The sequence below is a fragment of the Aethalodelphis obliquidens genome, unplaced genomic scaffold (genome assembly GCF_003676395.1).
Source record: "Aethalodelphis obliquidens isolate GAN/ISIS:26980383/991018 unplaced genomic scaffold, ASM367639v1 scaffold26, whole genome shotgun sequence".
Classification (NCBI taxonomy): Eukaryota; Metazoa; Chordata; class Mammalia; order Artiodactyla; family Delphinidae; genus Aethalodelphis; species Aethalodelphis obliquidens.
The window spans coordinates 16,631,606-16,642,344 of NW_020837970.1; positions in this window are offsets into that span (position 1 = coordinate 16,631,606).

Sequence of the window (10,739 nt, forward strand, 5' to 3'; positions counted from 1 at the left end):
CCACAGTCTGCATGTCAGATTCCTCATTCTTTAGGTGTCATTTAGACATCACCTCCACAGGGAGGCCTTCCGTGACCACCTCCCTAAAATGGATCCTTCCATTATTTCTTTTAGCTCTGAGCCAGACCAACCTCTCCACGTATTGATACTTAATACAAATTTCTTGTCTCCTCTCTCTCTCAACACATGTAAATTGCTTGATGGTGAAGACTCGGCCAAGTTAAATCATTCCTGTGTTACATAATACCTAGCACAAGGCTAGACTCTGAAAAATGTTTGTCAAATGAATAAACGAGTGGATGGGTAGATTAATTGTCTTATTAAGAAGTATCGAGCGCTCACTCTCTACTGGGCAGGCACTGAGGGGCCATCAGAGGCTTCTGTGCCTTAGCAAGGTGACTCCCACAGCCTGGAATGGCCAGGTGTGTGGGAAAGGGCAGAGCATCCCTGTGGGAGACTCTAATGACACTAAGTGATCCAGACCCGGACACCTCACCTCAGGAGCTCCCCAAGTAGGGGACACGAGACATCTTTAGAGTCTAATGTGGGCCCTCCGTGCACAGAACGCAACACTAGGATTTCCACCAAACTTCCCCAAAGCCTTAGCCTGGGCTGATTATACATATATACGTAAGTATGTATGTGTGTGTGTGTGTGTATATACGTATATACTTACATATATACGTATATACACACACATGCTTGTTTGAAAGAATTTGGTTTCACTCATTCAACCAACAAATACATATGAAGCGCCGACAATGTGATTACGCGAACGTTCAATGATGAACAAAAGCAGCCCCTATGTGTTTGTGGAGTGAAAAATAGAGAAGACAGGTAATCTAAAAAATATTTTTTAATAAAAATTAAAGTGGGGCAAGCCGCCCAGAATATCAGCTCTAGAAGGAATCTTAGACATGCAACTAGTATGCATCAGAACCAGCTGGAAGGCCTGTCATCCTCCTCTGGGTTACTGCCTAGCCCAGTACTTTCCACCCCAAGATCACCAGACCAGCCGGCAGGTGTGTAGGAGAGAGGAGGCGGGCAGGGGCGGAGGGCATGTCGGACACGCCCACATGGCCCGCTTGAGGGAGGACTGCTCTCTGAGCAGGGGTTACTGCCTTGGGGGCCAGGGCTGCTCTCTATCCTCCCACCCAGCCCAGTATTCCGCGGGGATGTGTGTCGGGTGGCCGGAGCTTCAGCACCTTCGCCCACAGCAACCCCTACCTCGGGGCACAGGCAGATCAGGCAGAGGGCCTTGTCCCATCTCCTGGAGACAAATGCCACCTTAGCCTTCTGCACCTCCAGCGTGCGTGTGCGTGTGAGTGTGTGCAATTATATACGCGTAAGTGCAAATGTGTGTCCGTGGATGTGTGAACGTGTCTGAGTGTGACTGTGTGGAGGTGCACAGATGTGATCGTGAGCGTGCAAATACGTGTGCATGCGGCTGTGTCTGGACGGACACGCGTGACCGTGTGTGCGCGCGAGGCTGCGAGCCTGAGTGCGCGCCTGGCTCCGCCCAGCTGGGCCCCGCCCTTGCTCGCTCGCTCCCTCCTCCCTGGAAGGAAGCTGCAGGGAAGGGGCCAGATGGTCTCCTCTGACCTGCTATTTATCATCCCGGCAAAAGCTTATTCAGTTTAATGCTCTTCGGCAATTCATTTAAGGGCTCTGTTTGTTTCTGCTGATGAGGACTGTTAATTTGCACAGCGGTCTCATTAGGCCTAAACCACCAATTAATTCCTTTTGTTCTCATTAAATGGCTGATTCGGAAACATTTCGTGGACAACAATGGGCCGCCCCGGCCCAGCCGCTGCAGAGGGGGCGGGGGAGCAGGTACGGATAGGGGCTCTCCTGGGCCTCCGGGGCCCTGGCAAGGCCCCCCCGGGCCACCCCGGCCGAGCTCTGTAAACCCTCGGGTCCCGCCATCCACACACCGGGCCCAAAATCAAGGCCCCGAAGCCCATGGCCTGGAAGGGTCGGGGCAAGCCGGGCTGAGCAGGAGCCTGTGTCTGCTGGAGATGCCGGGCCGGCTCCTAGGCAGCCTCAGCCGTGCTGGCGCTGGAGTCCAGGGGTGCAGAAGCGGGTGGGCTGGGAGGGTGGGGCCAAGACTGCCCAGCGACGCTCTGGAGACCCTGCTGCACCCAGCAAGATCACGCCCCACCGCCACCCCTCCGGGGAATCAGTTTCCTCCCTGCAAATGGAGGGCGTTGGGCTACCAGCAGGATGTTTGTTTCCAAAGCCACTGAGCCACTTTGTATTCATGGGCAGCCTCTCCCAGATGCCCGTGCACACGCGGTGCTCTAGATGGAGTCCCACCCCATTGTCAACCTCTCCTTCACAAGGCTCTCCCCATCCCTCCTCCTCCCCCCCCCTCACCTCTTCAGAGGCCCCACCCCTCTCAGGACCCTTAAGGGCTGCTAAGTGCCAAGCGTGGAAGCCTCTGGACCAGCTGTTTTCTGAGAGTCCAAGGGCTGCGTTTTCAAGGAGCTTTTAAACAGCCTGGGCCTCATTTTCTCCTCTGCTCGGGCAGCTGTGTGACTGCCAACCCTGCAGGATGATAGGGAGCTGGGTGAACGAGATAACACGCAGCAGGGCCATGGAATACCCCAAGGAGGCCCAGCTGGATTCACACCAGAGCTGGAATCCCCACTCCACCACTGCCTAGCTGTTACTTTGCCTCCGCTGTAAAATGGGTATAATACAAGCGCCTCTCTCCTAGCGATGGCTGAGGACGACAGGAGTCAGTACGAGCGTTCTGGCACAGGGTAATTTCTCCAATAAACGTTCATTAATAGATACTTCTGACTCCTGTTCACTAGATAATGACCTGCCCTGCGTCCTTTTCCAGCCTCGCCCCCCTCCTCCCAGTCCCCCACACCCCCTCACACACCTCCTCACTCACTCCTGCCTGCCAAGCTGCTTCCAGCTCCCCAGCCCTTGGGCTTTTCTGCGTCAGCTCACTGCACACGGACTGTCTTCATCCCCACGTAGGGTTACCAGATTTAGCAAATAAAAGTACAGGATGCTAGATAAATTTGAATTTCAGATAAACAACACATGATCTTTTAGTGCAAATACCTTCCAAATATCATATGGGTTATACTTATCCTAAAATTATTAGTTGTTTATCTAAAATTAAAATTTCACTGGGCATCCTGTATTTTATCTGGCAGCCCTACCCCCAAACCATGTCTGGTGAACTTCTACTCATCCTTCCAGACACAAATCAAGCATCGCTTCCTCCAGGAAGCCCTCCCTGATCCCTGATTAATGCAGCTGCCCCCATTAGTGCTCTCATAGCTCCCTGGGCTGGATGACCTCTACCCGGCTCTGATCACACTTTTCACAATGTTTTGTAATTAGTAATGCACATGCCCATCCCTCCCACTATCTTTCCAGTCCCCTGGGGTGGTAGGGAGGGGATTTCATCTAGTACACCCTTCTCCAAACCTGCCCTTCACTATCTCCTCCATCCTCAGTGAGGACTGTACTCAGATGAGGAACTCCCTCCTGTCCCCACCAACAGACAAGGGATGGCAGGCAGGAGGTGGGGCCTGGGACAGAGAGGCTACTGGCCACCCAACACATCCATTCTCCCTCTTCCTTAGTAACAAATCCCTGCCTGGGGCAGCACTGCACCCAGCTTTAAGCCATTTCCCAGCCTCCCTTGCAGCTAGGTAAAGCCCTAGATTAAGTGAGGCCAATAAGTGTTGTGAATTCCAGGAGAGATGGTAGGTGTTGACTTTTCCTTTCCTCTTTTTTTTTTTGAACTTTTGAATTTTATTTTGTTTATTTTTTATACAGCAGGTTCTTATTAATTATCTATTTTATACATATTAGTGTAGATATGTCAATCCCAATCTCCTTTCCTCTTTTCTGCTGCCTGGAATGAAGATGTGCTGACTGGAGCTCCAACAGCCATCTTGGAGCACACAGTGACCTTGAAGATTGCTGGAGCAGAAGGATAAAAGGAACCTTGCCTAGATGACTTTGTGGAGTCACCGTTCCAGCCCTTTACTATATACTGTCAAGAACTGTGAAGGGTCTGAAATTTTACCCTCCTTGCAAGCTAACCAGTTAGACTGTCACGGTTTCATGGGTGTTGGCAGAAGATACTAGACTCCCAGGTCAGAGAAAAAGGACAGCAGGCAGCATGAGCTTCCCATCCCTGTCAGTTTTCTTTGGTTCCCATGGGGCAGTGTTGAGCAGTCCAGATAGATACTATAAACGCAGTGGGTTTGGGTCACAGCTGAGGAACCCCAAGCTTGGGAACGCCAATCCTTTACAACGGGGCCACTGGCAATCCTGCCCCACCTTTGCCCTGAGCGAGACAGTATCTTTACTATCCTGGACAGCAAAGAAATCTACCCTTTGACGCAGATAATGGCACTGTATCTATCTTCCAAACCCAAGCACTATAAAACATCCTTGAAAACATGCTCTGAGAAGAAAAGCTGCCCGTGGCTCTGTTTATAAGATACCTGAATACACAGGAGGCCTACGGAACACTGTCTCCCACCTTATACCTCCAAGTTTCTTTTGGGTAAGAGAGAACCCTGTGTATTTAAGCACCATTATTCAGCTGTTACATGCAGCTGAACCAGATCCTAAGTGATACCGTAAGAAATCTTATCCTGTGTTCCTTTTACCTCCTAAGTGTGTGTTCTCTGTGCAAGGGGGCGCTTAGAGGAAAAGACCCCGCCCCAAGCTTCGTCCTCAGAACTAGACTATTTAACAAGTCTGATTTAAAAACCAACTGCAGGGCTTCCCTGGTGGCGCAGTGGTTGAGAGTCCGCCTGCCGATGAAAGGGACACGGGTTCGTGCCCCGGTCCGGGAAGATCCCACATGCCGCGGAGTGGCTGGGCCCGTGAGCCATGGCCGCTGAGCCTGCGCATCCGGAGCCTGTGCTCCGCAACGGGAGAGGCCACGACAGTGAGAGGCCCGCGTACCGCAAAAAATAAAAATAAAAAATAAAAAAGTAAATAGAAACCAACTGCACTCATTATGCAATGATTATGGTTTTTTCCTCCAAGTTCAATCATCAAAGACCTAGAATGACCAAGATGGTCTTGGGGCAGAAATAAGACACCAGGCTATGACTGTGGTCCAGAGTGGTTGGCAACACTTCCATGGGTGTGGATAACCTACTCATGAGTGAATATACGGTTCCTGGTGGGCTTTAAGGAAACAATAGGAGTAATTCAAGAAAGCCCCATTGCCACTCTGTTGACCTCCCCCATAGTATCACTACTATGTTACCTGCCTGGCACTCCCCTCTTTTTGGCAACAGCACCCTCACTTCTTTGGGGAGGTCTCCCTCCTCCTCACCCACCCACCAGTGAGGTTGTGGAAGAGACCACCTACCAAAGGACCCACCTGGCCACAGTGCAGGAGCGGACATGGGACTCAAGCTGGGCCAAGAGAGCCCTTCCTGGGGCTCTTTCAACTGGAACAAGGCTGGAAAGCTGTGGATGGGGGTTACGGGCAGTCAGGGTGCTCAGTGTTGCAGAGAAAACCAGCAGAGAGACTAACACTGACATGAGACATAAGGAGGGTCCTATTAGTGATGGTGGTCTGGTGCCTGGGGCCCCACTGTCCTGCTCCTTCCTTAGGTCAATCCTCCAAGTCAGTGAAGCCCCTCTTTTGCCTGGATAGTGTGAAATGGATGGCCATGAACTCTAACTTGGAATCCAAACAACCACCTTTCCAGTTGGGTCTGGGGACCTTAGACAAAGACCAATGGGCCTCCTACGTGTCCACTCTGTGTCAGCCTTTGAGGAAAGGCAAAGAAACACCCAACCAGCCCACCCACCTGGACCATCCGCATACAACGCCACGGAGACCCCACCAGTGGAGGGTGCGCCCCGGACCGCAGGGTTCAAAGAAGATCAAAGAGCACCCGGCCTGTCTCCATCCCACCGTATGGATTGAACCAGCAGAGGGAAGCAGGAGGCGAGACCTCCGCTGACCTTTGGTACCTGCTGGTGTGTGAACAATCTCCACCCGAGCCCCACCAAAGCCGCCCCGGGAAGGCAGGTACCGCCTGCCCTCTGCTCATTATTAGAATTCACTTCCATATGTTCCTTTCATCTTCTCTCCAGGATAATTGTTCTTCTGGGGCTCAGGGCCTGGGAGGGCAGGAGGTGTGCACTCCTGTTTATCAACTCACTAAACGCTTGCTTTAAATTAAAACCCATACCACATGCTGGCTCACACAGGAATAATATGAAGACGGACTGTCTGCCTGCCTTCTGCTCTCAATGCCAGTGTGATTTACACCTGCTCTTCCTTCTCATCTGGGGACCTCCATTCTGGAAACACCCAGCGATAGCCTAGGTCCTACAGCTCCCAGTCCTTTTTTTTCCCTCCTCAGCTGAAGAGAACACACAGACTGGATGGTGCCTTTGTACCTTCTACTCAGCCAACCCTGCTCAAACAGTGGGTCTGTTTTTATCAGTCAACAAGCCACTATTGTACCCTCTCTGTGCCGGACTCAGTGCTAAACCCTTCACATACATTGTCTCATTTAATCTGATCTAATCTTCCTAACAAGCCTGAGAGAGGTACGATCACCCTTTTCCCAGAGGAGCAAGCATGAGGTCTGGAGCAGGAAGCAGAATGACCCTCATGAGGTTGCGCAGCTGCTAGTCAGTGGAACCAGCATTCCTGCCCATGACTGTCCCATTTGAAAGCCACACCCACTTTCCAGCCATTTACCATCAATCTGGTCTCCAGTATCCAACTGCTCCCCACCTGACCTATGGCTAGTAGGGCCAGATCACAGCCGTTCTGTATGCACATTGGACCCAGCCTTCTATGCGGACCACACTGGTGGCCATTCACCTAGAGGGGTTTGATCAACAGGAAGAAGTATTCTGCTTCTGCCCCAGTCTGAGGTTCAGTTGCCTTCCATGGACTGAAATGTGCCCATTAATCCGCTGGGTTAAGGTATGTGGTCCCTAGACATCCCCCTATAAAACATGCATCCTCCCAGTGTATCAGTTATCTATTGCTGCCAAACGAACAGGCCCAAAACTTAGTGGCTTCAAACAACCACCCTTCTGTTTGCTCACTATTCTGTGGGTCAGCAATTTGGGCTGGGCTTTTCTGGGCGGGTCTTCTGCTGGTTTCATCTGGCATCACTCACACAGCTGCACTCATCTGGCAGCTGTCTGGGGCTGGACGATTTAAGATGACCTTGAAGTGGTGGCTGGCCCTGACTGCTGCCTGGAGCTCTAACCAGGTGACAGTGGAAGCTGCAGGACCCCTTGAGGCCTAAGCTCAGAAATCGCATGATATCACTTCCATTGTATTCGGTTGGTCAAAGCAAGTCACAGGGGTGAAGAAACAGATTCCCCCTCTTGATAGGGTAAAGGGACATACACACAGAGATGGGAGAAATCTGTGGCCATTTGTTTGCAGTCAGCCACACTTGGTAAGGTTAGTGAATTAACTAAGCCAGGTTTTCTCCACCTTGGTACTCCTGCTGGATTGGGACGGATAATTCAGATGCTTCTTTTCTGTGGGGCTGTCCTGTGCATCGCAGGACGTTTAGCAGCATCTCTGCCCACCAGATGCCAAGAGCACCACCTCCACCCCCCACCCAGCTGTGACAACCAAAATGTCTGCAGACGTTGCCTAATGTCTCCTTGGGGACACTGTCCCTGTTTGAGGACTGCTGCTCTAAACTGAGGGCCCCAGAGGAGCTATTCCTTAAGCGCCTCTCAGTGGGTCCCCTTGAGTCCTGTGACAAGCTCTCCTCAGTGTGACCAGCCGAAAGAGAGGGGACTTTGAGAGTGGGAAGCAAGAGGTATGACTTGGGAACCCAGCCCCACCTTTGCCAGCTCGGCACTCCCGGTCAGGCCGGGGTCAGTCAGTCCTGCCAGCCCACGGCAGGGGCAGGAGCCCTGCCACAGTGGGTCTGACTCCAGGCTGTGTTGTTGGCCCCTGTGTGCTCACGGAGCTGTGGTCTTTCCTCAGGCCTCCCCGCTGGCTCACGGAGCAGGGCCAGAGCAAGTCCGGCCAGGTGGACTGGTCCTCACAATGGCCTGGCTCCGGCCAGCTCTCTCCCCAAGGGGAGACCCGTGTGAAAAGGACGGACCACTGGAACCACAGACCGGCAGCCAAGCTGGCCTGAGCAGCATCACCGCCTGCGTTCCCACAGCTGATCTTCCAGCAGATGCAGCCAACTGTGCATAGCTTCAAACTGTACCCAGAATCTGACCACCTCGCACTCCTCCCGCTGCTACCACCCTGGTACCAGCCACTGGTACTTCTCACCTACGTGGTCCTCCCCCTGATCTCCTATTCGACCCTTGCCCCAAGAGTCTAGGCTCCACCCAGCAGCTGTGTGATCCTATTAAAACACAAGTGCAATCATGGCGCAGCTGTGCTCGTATCTCCCATGGCTCTCGTGTTCTCAGAGGCAAGGCCCAAGTCTTCACTGGGTAGAGCCTACAAGACCCTATGGGATCTGGCCCCTGATGCTCCTCAACCTCTTCTCCCACTGCTCTCTGTCTTGCTCATCCTGCTCTAGCCACATTGTTCCTTACTGTTCCTGGGACATGCTCCTGCCTCAGGGCCTTTGCACTTGCCCCTTTGTCTAGTGTGCCCTTCCTCCACACATTCACAGGCTTCCTCTTCATATCTTTCAGGCCTTTTCTCTAAGTGATCATTTCAAGGGGGCTTCCTCTGGTCATTCTTTCAAAAACGTCAACCCCATCACTCCCATTCCCTTTCTCTGCTTTATTCTCCCCATAGCACTCATCACATTCTAGCCTGTGACCCATTTTACTTTATCTTATTGTCTGTTTCCCACACTGGGACAGATCTCCGCCAGAGCAGGGATTTTGCTTCTTCACTTACTGCTGTATCCCCAGTGCCTAGAACAGTGCTGGGCACATAGAAGAGGTTCAATACAATTTTGTTGAATAAGTAATTGACTGAATGATTCAATGGACAAATAAATATGCATGACAGGGAGTCTATAGGATCTGGAACCAGGCTGAGTTCTTCAAGGCCCCCCATGCAGGGTAACTTGGACGACCCCTTTCCAGCCTCAGGTACCTTGCCCCAGCCCCAGCCAGGCCTTCCAGAATCCAGCTTCCTTCTCTGTCTCCTCTCACCCTCCCTCAGCCTTTTTCATGCCCTCAGCTAAGGGCCCAGCAGGCCTGGCTGTGATGCCGGTTCAGTTCTGCCTGCCCTGAAGCAGAGGGCCAAAGTGGGGTTCTATCTGAGGCTCTGAGCCACCTGGTACTGGGAAGGGAGGAGACAGGAGCAACCAGGCCGGGTGAGGGGGTGAGATTGCAAAGGTAGGGACAGAAGGACACACCACCCCTTGGCCCCAGCCGCATTTTTACACATGCAAATTCACGCATCTACACCCCACCCAGCATCAGCCCTTCCTTCCCCCTGCAGTGTCTCCTACTCCTTTAGTAAAATGAGAAGCTGCTCGGGGTGCCAGCCAGGTGACCCTGAGCAGGGCGGAAAGAGCCACCGCAGGGGCGCCTCATCCTCTCAGCTCTTTCTGGAATGGGATTCATTTGATAGGCAAGGAAACTGACACTCAGAAGGACTCCTTTGCTTTTTGACCTTATGCTCAGCTGCCCTGTTTGAGAATGTTCACAAAAGCATGTATTCACTTTTATAATTAAAGAGAACACTTGTTAAATATTACAGATAAAATAAATGGTGGTGGGATAAAAGAATAACCCAGTTTTATAGGTGGAAGAAAAAGAGAGACAGAGAGAAGAGACAAAGGAAGGAAGGAAGGAAGGAAAGGAGGGAGGGAGGAAAGGGGGCAGGGGGAGGGAGAGACGGAAGGAGGGAAGGGCTTCCATTCCCCTATGAGAGAATGGACACCCTTAGCACCGATCACATGTGAACACTGCAAATATTTCTACTCTCTGATGTGACAGACCAAAAACAATGTGTTGAGGTGAGCATGCTCGCCAATCTTCCTCAACCCCATCCAGTCCGCCAAAGACAAATCCCTCATTCTCTACTCAGTTACCCCCTTCTCCTTCCTCCTGGACAGGGCAGCTTCTTTTGGGGAGGAAGAGGGCTAACTTGACCTATAAGTAATACAACATGTTGAGGGGGAGGGACAGGGCAAGAGGAGAAAAGCAGGCCCCTGGAGTGGGGGTAGAGGGGGCTGAGGGACTTCAGGGGAATAAGGAGTTGGATTCCGGTAGAGCCAGGGAAGAGGGTTTGTAAGTGAAAAGGAAGTAGGAAGGAAAAGGGAGCTTGATAAGCACTGCTGTGGACTGTGTATTTGAAACCCTTTTATGTCCTTGAAAACTTGAATAATGAATTTTTTGGAATCTATAATACGACACAAATGAACAAATCTACAAAACAGAAACAGACTCACAGACATGGACAAGAGACCTGTGGTTGCCAAGGGGGAAGGGGAGTGGGAGTTTGGGATTAGCAGATACAAACTCTCATATATAGGATGGATAAACGACAAGGTCCTGCTCTGTAGCACAGGGAACTATATTCAATATCCTTGACAAACCATAATGGAAAAGAATATATATATATAACTGAGTCACTCTGCTGTACAGCAGAAATTAAACATAACATTGTAAATCAGCTACATTTCAATAAAATTTTAAAAAACGAATAAAAAAAGAATAAAACATTTTTAAAAATTATCAGGGATTGTTGAACTCTGCCTCCTAAACGTCATGCTCACCAAGGCGCCTAAGGATCACACAGGTGTTTAAACAGTGCC